Source organism: Grus americana, chromosome 2, assembly GCF_028858705.1.
Source record: "Grus americana isolate bGruAme1 chromosome 2, bGruAme1.mat, whole genome shotgun sequence".
NCBI classification, from domain to species: domain Eukaryota; kingdom Metazoa; phylum Chordata; class Aves; order Gruiformes; family Gruidae; genus Grus; species Grus americana.
The window spans coordinates 146982067-146999460 of NC_072853.1; the positions used below are offsets into that span (position 1 = coordinate 146982067).

At 38.9% G+C, this 17394-nt stretch overlaps 1 protein-coding gene and 1 long non-coding RNA gene across 3 annotated transcripts in view; both read left to right on the top strand.

The window, feature by feature from the left end:
• Positions 1-2410: 2410 nt before the first annotated feature.
• Positions 2411-3705, top strand: LOC129203432 (uncharacterized). The gene is made up of 3 exons (XR_008576030.1): positions 2411-2599; positions 2896-2925; positions 3421-3705. It is a non-coding gene; the product is annotated as an uncharacterized LOC129203432 (long non-coding RNA).
• Positions 3706-10046: 6341 nt separating this feature from the next.
• Positions 10047-17394, top strand: part of SLC39A12 (solute carrier family 39 member 12) — a 54299-nt gene continuing 46951 nt past the window's right edge. For both annotated transcript variants that reach the window (XR_008575971.1, XM_054817543.1), the window contains exons 1-4: positions 10047-10158; positions 12569-12732; positions 13128-13443; positions 13556-17278. The gene's annotated coding sequence lies outside the window, so the exon portion shown is untranslated. The remainder of the gene's footprint in view (positions 10159-12568; positions 12733-13127; positions 13444-13555; positions 17279-17394) is intronic.

A 17394-nucleotide genomic window follows, 5' to 3' on the forward strand; every position in this document is an offset into this window, starting at 1 on the left:
GGATTTGTGCTGGAAACAGTGTTCATAATTCAGGGATGTTTTAATTATTGCTGAGCAGTGCTTACACAGAGCCAAGTCCTTTTCTGCTTCTCACACCACCCCACCAGTGGGTAGGCTGGGGGTGCACAAGAAGTTGGGAGGGGACACTGACCCCAACTGACCAAAGGGATAATCCATACCCTGTGACATCATGCTCAGTTTATAAAGCTAGGGGAAGAAGAAGGAAGCAGGGGACGTTTGGAGTTAAGGTGTATGTCTTCCCAAGTAACCGTTACATGTGAAGGAGCCCTGCTTTCCTGGAGATGGCCGAACACCTGCCTGCCAATGGGAAGTGGTGAATGAATTCCTTGGTTTGCTTTGCTTGTGCGCGTGGCTTTTGCTTTACCTATTAAACTCCCTGTATCTCAACCCATGAGTTTTCTCATTTTTACTCTTCCAATTCTCTCCCCCATCCCACCTTGGGGGGAGTGAGTGAGCGGCTGCGTGGTGCTCAGTTGCCAGCTGGAGTTAAACCATGACATAGTCCCAGGGAGACACTATCTATGTCAATCCAGCTGAACAAGGAAAGTGAAAAAAGAGATCAAAATGGTAAATCTTCAGCACAATTCAGTAAATTGGAGAATCCATTTATTTTCCCCACTCATAGAAAATCAGTGCCTTTTTTGTACACTTTGTCTCAACAATTATTTTTTTTCAAATATTGTCAGAGGAACTTGGCCACTCCCTTCACACCCTCCAAAATATGTCCAACTGAACTTTCAGCAGCTAACTGCTTCCAGTAACTGGCAGTGGTGAGAATGACCACTCTCTCTTCTCCTTCTCATTTTCTTTCTCTGTCGTGACTTTGGTATTAAGTTCCAAATGTAAATGTTAGAATGAGATTAAAGTATTACATCACCATTTTTCAATGAATGCTGTATCAAGATATTATGTCAATAAGGTTGGACTGGTTACTACACTTACTTACCTTAGAATCTTTTGCAAACTTTTATGGTTGAGAAATATTATTGGAACTAAAAGAAGAGTTTTATGTTCATTACAGCATAAGCACAATGAAATAAGATTTTTTCCCTAACTGAACATGAGTTTTCTCCAGTGGGTTTCAGCAGTCCGTAGCTGTTCCTAACTTCATAATTCGTTCTTCATATGCCTGCTATATACCCAGAGGAAATTGTTCAACTTCCTGATTTGATCCCTTCTCTAACAGAAACAGAACCTGCACGGTTTACAGTATTCTGAACTTTGGCAGAGTCAAGTTCCAGGGTTTTTGCAGAAGCTGCATAATGGAGAAATGCTTTTCCTACAAGACCACACCAACATCAGGGTGACAAGTCCACAGTGGCATCCCAATGCTCCATGAGCCAGGAACTGAGGACAGGGCTTCGCCAAAGACCAAACATGCCTGACAAGTAAGCTTTTATTTCTACCTCCCAGAACAGCATAGCACCTGAAGGCCTTTGGGAAGGGTCCTCCCCATCCTGGACCACTCTCTACATGACCCCTTGACTCTGGCCAGTGGGCTGAGGTGTGACCATCAGAGAGCGTATCTTCTGCACAGTAAAAGAACCCAGGTTTGGTGTGTGCCTTGAAGACTGGCACAGGCTGCCCAGGGAGGTTGTGGAGTCTCCAGGTTTGGAGATGTTCAGAGCCCTGCTTGGTACCAGCAGCTGGACCAGCTGATTTCCCTTCCAACCCCAATCCCGTGACCTGGCCACCCTCTGTACCGACCAGGCAGCCGCGCTGGCGTTCGATATGGCGAGCCATGCCTCACAAAGCAGACAGTGCCCCAAAGTGAAGGGAGACTTCCAAAATCCCTCTTCTGCCCTGCACACCTCTCCAGCTTGCACAGCCATCTGCAGCCCTACACCTTGCTAAAGTGCCTCCCTCGGCTGAAAGCTACACAGCCCTCCCTGATGCCGGGGAGCACAGTGCCCTGTCTCCCAGCCTGGGGGCTGCACGGCCCGCACTCCCCACCAACACAGGCCTCGCGGCTGCCGGGCTCCCGTCCCCGCTGCCCTACACGCACTGGGCAGGGAGCAGGGAAGCCTCTTCTGTTGCTGCCATGTGAGCTGCCATGTGAGCTGCCAGGGTGTCCGACCTCTGCGGAACAAGCCAGGCTCACTGGGGCTGCAGGTCTCTCTTCTCTCACGGGTCGGGGGTGGAGCGCAGATGAGGGCGATAAGAGCAGAGCAGCGCTAAGACCCACCGAGCGAAGCGGCCGCCGTGCGGCTAGGCCCGCGGGGGCGCTGGCGGCTTCGTGCCCGGGACGGCAGCGGTGCGAAGAGCGCCATCTTCCGCGGAAGCCGGCGGCGCCATCTAGCGAGGCAGCGGCAGGCTGCGGCCGGGCAGCGAGCCTGGGGCGGGTTCTTCTGCTTTGGCTTCGTTTAGTTTTAAATGGAGTGAACGGAGGCTCTGGAGCCAAAGACGACATCTGTGGCATGACAAGAGACTTTCTTCTCTGCAGGACAACGAGGCGCCGTGTGAATTACCTCAGCGGGAGTTGTCCGGGACGTACCTCCAGAGAAAGGCAGGCTGTGTCTTTCCCGTGAGGGACCGACTGCCAACGGGGCAGCCGCAGGGTTTGCTTGAAAGGAAATAGGTAAGACCCTAAGAGGCAAAACCTGGAGGCAAACAAACTGCAGTGGAGATGAGAGGGAAGTGGTTCAGATTTCATAATTAATTTTTTAGATGATGAATGAGATAATGCCCCGGTCTTCACTCTCCAGTTAGAATTATCTCTTCTTCTAGTCTAATGTGATATGTACAGGGGTTTTTTTTATTGTTCTTATTTTTTACATTTAAGTGAAGCAGAACTAGTAAAATGCTGATAATTTTCTTCTGTTTCTCTTTTGTTTCTTTTTTTGTTTTGTTGTGTTTTTTGTTTCTTCTGGCAAGTCCTGTGGGACCATTGCTTTAATGTTCCAGGTAGGCATTTATCATCATGTACGCTATTAGGGTCAGTTTGTACAACAGTAGCAACAGAGGACATGTGGGTGATTCACTGTTGGTTCTGGTAATCAGTTCATTATGTGACAAATCAAAACTGTGTGTCTCAGCGTCTCCCTCACTAATAAAGGGATAATAACACGTGTTTATCTCACAGAAGCATTCTCAAGATCAGTTAATTGCTTTTAAATAAAAATGGAAAAGTCTACAAAAACGCAAAGTACATTAGCTTATTATCATTAGTGACACAGAACTGACAGGAATTCTCCTGGCTCAATTTCAGAAACTTGTTTACACACCAGACTCGCCCCTCTTGGGGATATAAATATGGCCACTTTTATTTCCAAGATGAAGATACGTTACTGCATCACTAGTCTTTCTGTAAATGTCCATTTACTGTCTTTCAGTAACTGTTCATTTTGTTGGTTTTATGTTTTTTCCAGACTTTAATGAGGTACATTTATTTCTTTACAGGTTTTTCGAGAAGTGAAATGGAACTGCACTTAGAAGCAATATGACTTCGACACATCAGAGAGCATCAGTGTAATTGCTAACAGTACTTCTCTCCTTTTCTCCTCTTTTATTGTCTTTTTAACTCTTCACAAAGATGCTATTGACTACAACAGAATGAGAGACTTCAAGTACAGAAAGCAGTAATAATGGAAGACTTCAGTTACCTGCGCATAGACTTACCATATGGGCTATCATGCAGACAGCACGTGTACCTGTATATATACATCACTGCTTTTTGAAATGAAAACTCACAGCAGAAGGTTAACCCATCCCAAGAACACAAGGCCTTGTTTGTGATATGCTGAGTGAATGTCACTGTAATACTGATCACATTCTCCTCGAATTTGACATACTTTAAGAAAAAAATGGAGAAAATATCTAGAAGTTTTTCTAAAATAATTTAAAATTGCTGTTTGCTCTAGTACATAACCTGGTCTCAAAAACAGCTCCAGTGCCAAAGGAACAGAAGGTCACAAATACCACATCAGTCTGTAAAACAACCTCTGTTTCCTGAGCACTATAAGACAGCTAATCTAATTTTCTTCAAGGTAGAACAGTAAAAACAGGAATAAGGAAGGAATTAGGAAATGCGTATCATAGTTGACAGAAGAGTAAATGTGGGGTTTGTATTGGAAAATCGAGCCTAAAAACTCCACTAGAAGAACCCAATAAATGTGGAGAATATAGGTCATGTGCTATTCAAAAACCCTGATTCACCTGGAAGAAAGAGCTGATGATGGTTTTTAATGATTACTCATAATTATTCATTGTTGTCAAAATTAGGGCTTGACTGTGGACACCTGCAGAAGATTTGTCCACTGCTGAGTGATGAGACAATAAATTGGAAACTAAATTTAGTGTTATGAAAGCCAAAGTAATGTATTTGGGAAAATTAACCCTAAAAATACATGTGCATTGACAGACAGTTACCAAAATTATCAACATTGTGACCGAGTTACTGGACACAACAAGGTTAAATGCACTGGAAGCTTTCAGTTACAGGACAAGGTGATTAAAGGTAAACGTTTTGGAAGCCTATAAAATTATGAGCTTTTAAATTGCCATAGGATGGCATGTTGTGAAAAATGGATTTGCCATGTTTCTGGAGGGTAAGTCCACAGGGGCTTATCAATCTTCCAAATACACCTAAATGTGACCTCTGGCTCAGGAGGTTCCTAAACGTTTAATTCAAAGAAAGCAGGATGATGTAGCAAGGAAGAATTATTCAGGGTATGCTTATTTGGACACTCCTGTAAGCATCTATTATTAGCCTCTGTAAGAGAGAAGACAATTTGTTAGATGGACTTCTGGTCTGAGCTGCTGTAGTAATGCTTGTTCTACTAGTTCTTCTTGTTACTAGTGACAAAGTTGAAAAGAAGTGAGCTTCACTCAGCGGAATAAGCTTCAAGTTCTTGAGTATCTTCAGTATGACTCTATGACGTATCTTTGAAATAAACAAGTCAGATGCCTGAAATATTTCTAAAAAGTACATGACTCAGCTATTGCATATGTACCCTGTCATTTGGAAAAGGTGACATTTGAGCAACAGACTGTTGTCTTCATCAGTGCTTTCACAAAAGCAAGTGTGGTGTCATTTCAGAGACATGAAGAGATTAAATACCTTAGGCTGAGTATCTCAGAGGGCTATTGAATGTGCTTCTCTCTCTCTCGCATGTGTCCACTGGTGTGATTCCTTCAAACTGTTTCTTTTACTGTCTAAAATACTTGGCTAAATTTCCTTTGTCTGCCAGTAAGGAATTCTGACAGTTTACGGCAATGTTTAATTTTGTCTTGGAAAAGAAAATGTAAGTTTTCATAAGACGTGTATTCTACTGAAGAAAATAATGCGCTCTAGTTCCATGCTTGCTTACTTAATGGTTTTCAACCACTTGGAACACAAACTTGAAATGTAATCTGTTTATTTGTATGGAATCATTCAGAGACACAGATTTTACTAGCAAGAAAACACTTTCTGTAACACTAAAAGCCACAAATATACTTCATCAGGAGTGACTTCTAGCTCTGTTTACCAAGAGACTATCTTGAGGACTTCCACACCAATGCTTTAATAGGAGCTCAGAACATGAGTAGAAATCCATGTGTTCCAGTGTTCTGAAAAGTGTTGAATGTTGGACTTTATTACTGCTTTTCCATTGATTCAGGTTCATAGCAAGTATCTAGGGCTATGCCAAATTGTTTGTATTAAAATACCTATTTATATAGCACAAGTGAGCCGTAGATTACAAGGCCACAAAACAGCATGGTAATTACCTGCTTTAATCAGAGACCAGAGATTGTAAGACTTACCTGATTTGATTCTTGTCAAGCTATTCTTCTACCATATCTCTGTATTATTTTATAAAGAGATTACATATTTTCCCACTACCATTAATAACAGAAACAAACATTAAACAGTCTTCCACCTTTGTTTTTGTAGTGTCAGCTTAGTTTTGGAAATATACTGTCTTATTGTCTGAGATTTCCTTTCTGGGCCTTTTATTGATTGCTTCTCACTTACCTTAAAAGCATCCTTTAATCTTTGCCTTTGGGACTAAGTGATGAACCTTCAGCACTGTCTTTACCTTTGAACCATGCAGGAAATACAGAACAGGCTAATTTGTCCTTCACATCTCAGGATACTTAGAATGCCCTTTGTTTAACCTATAAAGACCTAGGTTGAGTCTTTTCAGCATAGCAGCCTTCTAACCACCATCCTTTCAATCACCTTATCACCTATTCAGAGGTGTGTGTCTTCTGATTAGTTGATGTGCTGGGTTTTTTTTTCCTTTCCAGTTTTCTGATGTTCTGTCATCTCTGTCATTTCTCAGGCTTTGCAGGAGGAAGCCAGCTGTCCTACTAAATTAGCAATCTTTTCAGAAGGAAATCAACCTCAGCTTTCTTTTAACTGATAAAACTGCATCCTCCTGAAATAAACAATGTACTCTATACCTAGCTATGTGACTACAAATGCTGTTCTTCAACTGGTGTGGAAATGAGAGATATCTAAAAGCTGTCTGTATCATCAGAAACATCGATTGCCTTGGTCAGCACTTCTGGTTTTTCCCCCATAACTGCAGTTACAGGGCAGTGAGCAGCTGAAGATATAATTTCCTACTCTTACAGAGTAATATAAAGTGAAAAGTATAATATTGCATCTAAAGGTTCTAGTGGAACTGGAGCAAACCCATTATTTCACCATATTTTTTCTTCTCATTCCTCTAAAAAAGGTTTGTGGGTTTTATCCTCTAAAGCATATGTTAGGAAACACATTTCATAGTTACTAACATGACTATACAGTTATTTCACTGGGTACATAATGGACTATCAGAAAGGCTTTCCAAGCAATTTGGGTCCACCTTGCCAGTGACCACCATTGAACAAGGTTCCTGGAGTTCAATATGCTTTTAGCTATCCTAAGAAAGCCTTGGTTTGAAAAATGCTAGTATGAAAAATGCTCATCTACTCAACCTTTATCTATATGATCACGCCTTTAAATTCCAAAATTCTCAGCTATTGAATTGTACTGATACAGGAATGAAGAACAGGTGACTAGAAAGGATTCCAAGCCAAAGTGAATGCTGAGGAATCTATCTAAAAAGGGTTCACAGCCATACTACAGCTTCTGTGGAAGCGCATGTGCATACATGCACACATACTGTAAATCAATTCAATTAATAGCTGAGAAGCCTTTTTGTAACTCACGCTTTGCCTCTCCGACCAATACCTTATACCTCCTCTGTGCTGTAGTAAAGAAAACAAAAGAATGAAATACCTGGATCTATATAGTTTATACATCTCCTTTGTCTAGGTGAAGCTTGTACTGATCTCTTGAAAATGTTTAGATGTCAGCCTGTCAAGATTGTTGACATCTCAGAACTGATATGCAAGTAAAACCACTGCAGAATTCAGCTCCTCTGAAAAGGCTCCCACTTCCTTCAACATGTGTACACTGCAGGAGAAAATTAAAGGAAAATGAATTCAAAAAGGCTGATGACAGTAAATGAAATTACACTGAAGAAATTACTGGGCATTCCTGAGTCATACTGAAATGGTTGTTTTTCATGAACAACTAGGACTCTTTAAACAAGTTTTCCTTAGGGTGCTATCCATTCATTTGGTTGGAATGTGTTTACTGAACAGGTTTGAATAAATATTAACAAAACTGACTTTATCACAGACAAAACATTCAAGACAAAAATAGGGGGTTTGAGACAAATCATCTATTAGAGGTAGACTCTATTTTCCTCTCATCTCATTCGTACTTTACATGTTACTTTTTGCTTTAGATACCAGATATTTGTTATTCGATTAAAATAATTTGGAATGAGTGGGAAACATTACCATTCTTATTAAATCAAAGACTGTTTTTTATAATAATAGGAACTTTGAAATGAATATAGTAGTTTACACTCCTAGTTTCACGTTACTTTTTTCCAAACTTCAAAGAAGGATCATATCATGAGAGTTTCATGTTGAGTAATCAAAAGATTATGTAAAGAAATAACTGTTTTATTTTCAAATGCATGAAAGACAGTCTAGCACACTTGCTTTCAGGGAGAATTCGCAATCTTAAGCTATAGCTAAATTCCTTTTTACAATCGGAATTAAGCTTTCCTATACATCTGTGGCAAATTCTGCATCATTTAATGATATTTTGAATTTTCTAAAGAATATTTCTTCTCTTTTGTGTTGAACACTTGGAAATTAAAAAAATCTGTTATAAAAGGAAAATATGAGATAGGAAGTTTACACAGGGAAAGTTATTTCAAATCCAAAAAAAGTAGACAAGAATGATTTCCAGTGTGGCTTGTATCCTGAGAATGTAGAACCTCCTGATCCAACTCCAGGTCTCCCAATACTATGCAATAGGTCTTCAATCGAGACAATCCCCCCAGAGTGTCCATTCTAACAATAACAGGTAAAAATATTTAGAGAGAAGAAACTGACTTCAAAAGGTAATTTTTTTCCCTGTCAAAGGTCTTCCAATCCTTCTATTTCAGCGAAACAATAAATCTGCTGTAAATTTCGTCTCTTGTTGAATCTCGTCCAAGACTGAGGGTCTTTTTTTCTGAAGTGATTGGGACCTAGAAGCTTCTCAGCTGGGCATTACCCCAGAAGATTGCCTGTGTTGAGGCAGCCAGAACTAAAGTTACAGCTTGCTGAATAGCTAACAGATATGTTTGTCTCTATGAAAACTGAACGAGAGCCCCCCTATTTCCTTATTTATAACCTGTGCGTAACCACTGTGAATGTATATACCCTGCCTTAAACAATGGGCAAGTCGAGGGCAGCTACAGAGGACTGCGCAATCCCAAAGCCTAGGTGAAGGGGAAGATGGATGATTTGTAGAGGAGGTGATGCAAGAACTATTCTAAGAGGAGACTTGTAGCCACTGGGCATTGTGGCAAACTAGAGCCGAAATTAAGTAAGTAAATGGTATATCTTGGGGGATGGCCATCAGAAGAAATTAGTTGTATCTAAGGAAAAATAGGAATAGGAAGAGTAGTTAGGGGAAAGGCTTGAGGTCAGGACAGACAGAATCAGGGGTTTGTTGTGTCAGTGGGACTATGCCTGTCACAGGGGCAGCACTGCAGAATTTCTCATTGTCGGGTAGTTAAATTGTCCAAAATGTTTCATACTGGCTGTATTGCACAACAGTTTGTTCTGTGACAGTCTTTAGGTATGAAGTAAGTAGATAAACTGAAGGAGAAGGAATTGGCAGCTGGACTTGTGGAGATAATTACAGAAGCTAGAGAAAGGATTTTGCAGGAAGATAGAGAAGGTTAAGAATAACAGGAGTGTTGGAGAGAGCTGTCGGACAACTTCCATAATTGCTGGTTTCCTGATGTGTTATTAACTGTACGGCTGTGAAACCCAAGTCATGATGCAATTTAAAAGGCAGTTGAGCCCAGTTGTTAAATTGCTAAAGAAAATTATGTTTGTACATGAATATACTAGTAATGCACATGGCAAGGTTTTAGGATTCTGTTTGGTATGAATGCATTTTTGTGGGTATATATTTTCTTATATCGTTAAGAGCTTTCTAGCCATTGACAGGTTTTTTAGGGGGGAAGGTTTGTTTTGGTTTGGGTTTTGCGTGTCTGTAAATGCACAAGAGAGAATATCTTTGGACCAAACAAAGATCCTTGTCGTGATACCTTCTCTTGCTCTTTGGTTGCTATATTTTTCCTGCCTGGAAACTAGAAAAGTCAAAGAACATTGGCTATTTCCAGTCGTAATTAGTTTCAGATTTTGTCCTTGTTTGTACACAAAATTGAATCAGTCATTTCCTTGATTCAATCTACTGCATAGACATCTTCATTGAAATGTAGCTTGACTTTTAGTTTAAAATGAAAAATGCAAAGTTTCTTTATATCACAATAAATGATACTTTAATCTTTTTTTTTCCCAGTTTAGGAAAACCAGTTTAAATATCACATTCAAAACCAAAATAGGAAATCTACATGTAAACAAGCCTGTAACCATATACAGCTGCTCCCTGAGAAATGTATTTGAAATTCACTGCTGCTAAAAATGGAGGCTTGCCTAATGTAAGCTGGGTTTATTTGTGTTCCTGTGTAGGCTCTGCTCACTCTAGTCAAGTGCTCTATGCTGCACATCTTGCAGTGACTGGAAGGACTGGAGCCTTATAGAAATATGACAGATGAGGTGTATTGATGAATTCAAGTCCAGTAATTTGTGAGTATCTAGCTGAGGTACTTTATATGTCTTTCCTTGAGAAAGTGTTTCAGGGAATTGAGACATCTGTTGTGATGGTTTTTTGCATGGCAAATATAAGTCCCAACCAGTGAGTTATTTTCTATATTTAAATTGGTTTCGGAATGGCATAAATTGCACTTATACAAACACTTTTGTCAGTGAAATTCATCACCGTCTTACAAATTCAGCAGAGGTTTCAGTAATTCTATCTTTTGGGCATGTCCCACAATGTATTATTAAACAAAACAAACATGGTTAAAATGCTTTTGTATCAAATGACTATAACGTTATATTTAACAGATGAGTAACTTATGGACAAAGAAATCTTTTCAAATTACACAGTTTAAAGCACTCATTATTTAGTCACACATTTTTCATTTTTATTAGAATGGGGGTTTTTATATTAAACATTAATCCAATGCTTTATATTAAACCATTAAGAAAGTATTCTAGAACTATTGCCAACCGTTACAGAGCTATTGCTGCAGTACTTGGTATGTTCAGTAATTTTACTGTTTTGTCTTTGTTTTGTGTTTGTAGTAGAAATATAGTGGGCAACTGTAAGTGCCATCTTTTTAAGCAAAAAATATAAAGCCAGTTCTCTCAACTATGGTGAATCAGAGAAAGATACAATTAATATAGAGCTCTAAATGATAAATGTCTTTTGTGGTCAGTTGCTTTCCCTCTTCAGAAGGACATTAATTTAAATCTGAGCGAGGTCTTCAGCATAGTGGTGTATTATTGCAAAGGGAGTAAGAGGCAGTGTGCGAAGAAGGGAAGTTTTCACAGTCTGCTAGTTTGACATTTTCTACTTGTCTGGATTTTTATGGCAATGTTGCAAATCAAATAGCAGAGAAATGAACTGCAGAATTGCTACACATTTAAGATCATGAATATTCATTGGGTCAATTAGCAAATTAAAAATGAAAGCTTGGTAGGTTTTAGTGATAGTGTTGCAGCTGTCTTCCACATTTGTACAATAGTATTCAATCAAACTCTAAATGAATTCTTTGTCTTGATAATATTTTTTTATTATGCTGTTGTCATCCTTAATGTTTCATGTGTGGTCCTCTGCGAAATATGATTTAAGAGCTCCATTCTTATCAAATTAAATGGATTCTTTATTAAACTGACTACTTACGAAGATGTTTTACATATCAGTTTAAGATTCCTGGTCTTGGGTAATATTATTCTGGATGAGTTCCCAATTTGAGTTATACCCAAGACTAGAAATGGAATTTCAAAAACATTTGCTTCATATGAACATTTAAAGAAAAGGTCATGGGACAAGTGTCCAGGTGTACCACTGTTCTCTGAAGTTTCCTGCAGGTGGATAAGGCCAGATTCCTCTCCGAGCTGCTGGGATTGTGTGCTATAACATAGCGGACTAAGTTGTAGCCACCATGAGGACCATCAGAATTAAAAGCATGAATGGCCATTTTCTTGATGAAAGGAACCTTGAAAATTCCCTCATGCATCCCTGTCAAAAACCAGAGTATTTTACCTTTCAGATGATGAGGAACATAGGTACTGTAAAGGAAACTATCAGCCAATGCCTTCATACAGGCAGAGATCATGTTTTAGGTGGGCTAACAGAACAAAGGTTGGCCATGTTGATGTATACACTCAAACTGACCGCCCTTAAGCAGCTAGGTGTCACCTAGTACTGCTGGCCTTTCCTCTATTCCAGCGTGTAGTACTGTGTTTACTGTCACACTTCTGCAAATCCCCACGGCAAGGCACGTCCACTCTCCTGTGCAGCGGTGCCTCAGAGGGTCGCAGCACTCCCTGCGGCTGTCAATGTCTTGGTGCCTGTCAGCTATCCCATATCTGGTAAACAGCAGCTGGAATTCATGCTGACAAATACAAAAATATAACTTGAGTCTACAAAGGCAGTTAGTATATTTAGCTTGTCTTCTATCACATTGGCTTACCCCAGAGCAGCTCTTCCCAGAACTATGTGAATAGTGGAAGTAATATATTGCATATATTACCCCAGCAACCCTAGCCAACAGAATCAGCCAGGACTGACAAGGTAGGATGTGTCTATACATATCTTGAGTACTTCCTAGGTTAGGCAGTTCCTGTTTAGGTGCAAACTCAGAGACCTTGGAGAGTGTAATACCTAAAGCAGCTTTAATGTGTTCTTGAGGCGATGAGTAACAGCTCTAAACTCCATTGGGCAGCGATTCCCTTGGCGGTGGTGCATTTCTCAAGTCTTTGTTAGCACGATGTGCTGTGTCACTGTCTTACATAAAAACTCTCGCTGCATTATTCCTGTAGTATTATTGGTGTTAACAACTGGAAGCAGTCATTACAATTTAAAGACAATATACTCATGTTTCCCATGAGACACTACATATACTGGTTTAATTTCTTTTGCTTTTAGACTAATGGTGTTTCCAAGTGACTTGTATGTTGAAAATGTGCTATATCGCTAAAAGAATCAGAAGAAACCAATAGCAGACTGTATCGAGTGTTTATATGGAGCTAGCTGAAACCTGAAAGACAACAACTTAAAAAGAAAATTACTTCTCTGTAAACAGCTTGAAAGTAAGCAATTTAATTTAACATTTTCAGTTTGGGGACATGATATTTTCTTAAGTGCACCAAGGATTGCATTTAGTGAGTTAGATACATATTAACAAGGAGCATTTGGAAAAATAGGAACTGCAGGAAGGGGGGAGGATTAAGTGCTTCAGAGAGAGAGGGAGAAAGTCATTCGAATAAGCATCAATTCCTTAGGAAAACTGGAGCGAGTACTGCCAAGTAAAACTTGTCAGTCATCAACTCTAAACAGTATTGTTTAGAACTGAATCTGTTCACACTCAGTCTAAGGTCATATTTCAGTTTGTTCAAAATCATGAAGTTCTGTAGAAAATACCTGGATTATAAATAATTATTTTTACAAAAGCGTTCTGGTAATGTTCTTAACGTGTGCTCAACAGGAAGCAATACCAACTCTGACTTTTCTGAGCTAAGTGCTGCATGAAATTCATAATGGCTCACAGAGAATGTTCCCTTAGACACCAAGAAAATGGTAAGAAACAAGATTTTCTGCAAGAACACAGGATGCATTGTTCATCTGCAGCTGTGGTAAATCCAAGCAACATTTATTCGTAGTTCGAGTAAATGCCTTTAAAATGCATAACTAGTCACCAGGTGAATCTGTATTTAGAGCTGTCATGTCAGCAGCAAGAGGCATCTCCTTTTAACTTCTGATTGTGATTAACATGCTTTGGGACAGGACTCTTGGAAATAAAGGTATGGGTTTTCCTGCCCTCAGCTTCAGTAGTCACAAGCTTTAGTGTATGGCATGCTATATTTATCTACCACCCTCCAACTCAGAACACATTTTCCTTGTGTTGATTTGTAGAGACAAGCACCTTACAGAACGTGTGGGAGAAGGGTGAAAACTGTTGCAGATTACTACATTTATGCATCAATACCAAAGTTAAGATGACCTACAAAACAGTATAATGATTCCAGGAGCGGTGTTATATTAAGGTAGGTAACTAAATCAAATGCCTGCTACCAGTACTTGCTCAGAAATACATAAGAAAAGGGAAGGGTTCTGCTAGTTCTGAAAAAAACCCGCAAAACCCAACCAAACAAAAACCCCCGACAAAACAACAGAAGGTACGTTGAATTTCAGCCATGCAAGAGTGTGGTCTACTACCCACATCTTGAGTATTGTCTGAAGTTAGGGTCTCCACATCTTGGGAGGGACATGGGGTTAAAACAGGTACAAAGGCAAGTAAAATGATTTAGGTCTAGAGCAACTGCTTTATGAGAGAGAAACTAGAAGGAAAATACTTAAATCTGGACTGGAGAAAGCTGATGAGAGATATTGGTGATGGTTACAAAATCATGAAGGTTGTGGATAAAATGGATATATAACCTTTATTGATCAAATTTTACAGTACACTAATTGAAACTAGTAGGAGATTGGTTTAAAAGGGATGAAAGAAAATGCTCCTTTACACAGTGGGTAGTGAATTTCTGCAGATTTGTAGCACAGAATCTTATGAAAGCAGGCAGTGCAAAAAGAGTTCAGGTGAATTTGTGGAAAACAGGTTTATAAGCATATACTAAAGGCAACAGTCATGGGTGTACTTTGAAACAGCTAATTCTACTGACTACATGTGCTGGGGCTGTGAGCAGAACAGACTACAGACGGCTTGCATGCACTGTCTAAATAGCACTTTCTGTTGTTGCAACAGAATGCTGAGCACGGTAAAACATTGCTCAGAGCCAGTGGGGCATTTCTTAGCCCTTATGATCCTCTGCTCTGGGTATCTTTTTGATTATTTGTTTAATTTCATTTCCCATCCTCCTCTTCATAAGGTTTGCCTTGTGGTTTGATGCAGTCAAAAAGTAATGAAAAATACTGAGCTTTATTAAACAGAATAAAATTCACTAAAGCCATGGACTTTTGCAGGGTTTTCAACAAAACCATTAATTCATCAGAAAATCCATGGGAAGAAAGAGAATTTATTCAAAAACTGTCTCATGTTTGTGAATTATGGCTAAATTACTGATAAGCCAAAGCTATGTTTTTTGGGTCCTGTTGAGATTCTGTGACAAGCAGCACATAGTTGTCTATGCCTTTCATTAGCTAAATACATAGGTAGTTTGATGTGTACCCATTTGAGGGTCCCTTGCAAAGGTTTATTACTTCATGATAATATAATAAGGCTACCCTGCAGTGCAGGTACATCTTCTCAGATAATAGGTTTATTATAGTTGGGAGTATGGCATCTAAGAATAGCATTTTCTCCTGAGATGGACAGATGGATGGATGGATTAAAAAAAAAAAAGAAAAAGAGAGAAATATTGGAGACAAACTGTACTGAGAGAAGGATATGAATTCATAGACTGTTCATGTTGGATTTTCTTCTGTTCTTACTGCCTCCTCATTTATAATGTTCATTGAGAGATGACATTTAACAAGACATTAACATTAATGACATGGATATTGCAGCATGTTTAACTGAGTCAAAATATTTCTTGAAGTAAGTCATTCTACTTTACAAAACAAATTTGAGAATACATTTCTTCTATGTATCATATATCATCTTTTATAATCATTTATTTGCTTTGGTAATTTTAAGTCATACTGAAAAATTCACATTCCTCTGTTGCCAAATAAACTTCATTGAAAGTTAAAGGAATAAACAAAAGCAATCTGGCATATGCACTTGAATATCTATCTCGAAAACTAATCATTCACCAGTTTAATATGAAATACAGACACTTGGAAACTGTTCCATACAGCAGAGGGCAGCAGTGGTAAAATGGCGTCTCAAGTAGATGATTACAGTGAGTCTACTTTTATCGTCTTTAATATAATGTAGCTCAACCAGTAAAACCAAAAACTCTTCAGTAAAACCAGGGTTAAATCTTTGATTTCAGTTTTCTTGATCTTCATGTCGGCATTTATTTTGATTAATAAGAGAAAATTATTCTCATACGTGGTTTCCAAATTCAGGGCTAGAATTACTGTGGTTTTCACTTCATAGAAAGGTCACTGAACCTCCTACTCTATTAACTTTTCTCTTTTTCTTTGAACAAATGAAATAAAATCTGGTTCTGGATTAGAAAATAGACATATTTTTCCTGAGATCATAAATTGCTAGTTCCACAGATGCATTTTATTAGGGATTGCTTCATTACATTCTAGTGGTCAATATCCTGTTATACTGCCCCTCAATCAGTGAATTCTTTTTCATGAGTATAAAAATTATTGGAAAGCCTTTATAAATTAAACAAGTAGCAGATGTAATGAAGATTGGTTGTGTCAAATGGCTTTGCATCTTTTCTTTGGATTCTTTGTTTTGAATAAGATGGTTTAGGGCATTTGTAACATTTCTCTTACAGTTTCTTTCATGTCTATAGCTGACTCTTATGTCTGCAGCTTTCCTGCATGTAAATACCTGTAGAATGCTCCTTCTACCCTGTGTTTTGCACAGAACTTGCAAGAATATATTTGAAAGTGGCAAAATTGTTAAAGACTTACTGTAGTGGAAGGATTGGCGGAATTCATACAGAGATGAGGAGGGATTTAACCAGCAAAATGTGGTTAATAGTACAAATGTCTACAAGAAAGACAATCTCTCCAGGCTCTCTTAGCTGTCAAGGAAGTTATCATAAATATAATCACAGAGGCTAGACGGCAATTCCTCTCATCCAAAAATTTATTCTAGAATAGGCCAGACAAACTGTCTCTTATAATGCCTTTCTCTCTAATGACTATACAGGGAGCCTAGGGTGACTTGCCCAGATAGAGACTTCCACATACACCAAATTTAGATAAGGTCAGTCCTGGCTACACACACAGATCCTGGCTGTTTAAGCCTCGCTTCCTCAGGAGATCACACTGAAAAAACGCAAAACAAACCCTCTTTAAATGAGGGAAAAAATGAAAATAAAATAAAGAGAAAAGGTAAATAATTAAGACTATGCTCATGTATGTATAATAAAGGTAGGAAAGTTGTTTTTTTTAAAAAAAAACATAGGTGAAAGAGAATTAGTGGGCTTCATGCATATGTTAAAAAGTTTCTGTGGAACTCTTGTATTAGCTTTTACGGAAAACATTTGGATCAAAGACCAAAGAACTGCAGGCAGGTTAAGGGTGTCAGCTTTACTGTACAGTTTGTAGTTTTTTAAAGAATTGGTTAATCAACATACAGCTACACATTTGCATTCAGAAAGATTTAATTCAGCTTTATAGATGTGTTAAAGAAGAGATAATATAAAGGAACATGCCAAAAGGGAGCAGGGTGCATTTTTCCCTCTCTCATGTGGATATACTTCTCTCTTTCAAAATGATGATAAAGATAGTCTTTGGCAGGTGTATATCAGATTTTTTTCTGCAGTGAGAGAGCAAACTGGAGTTAATACGTACCCAGTTAGCACAGTGTGCAGACAGTCAGTGCGCCTGTGTCATTTATTGCCTTTGATTGACAAGATTTGCTTGTAGAAGAGTTCCGTGTCACTCAAAAGGAGGCATAGAAACAATGCAGTGAGTCATCACTCAGAAGATGGGGAGGAAATCCAGTACTTCGGATGTATCCTTTCTCCAGACTTTCATCTGAAGGTACATACAGACTTACACTTCCCTTTTTTCACTTTGCCCCTGGTTTATGAAGAATCTTCCTTTTCTTCCTCTTATATAAATTTGCCTCAGCTTCCTCTTGAGTTCTTTGCAGGATT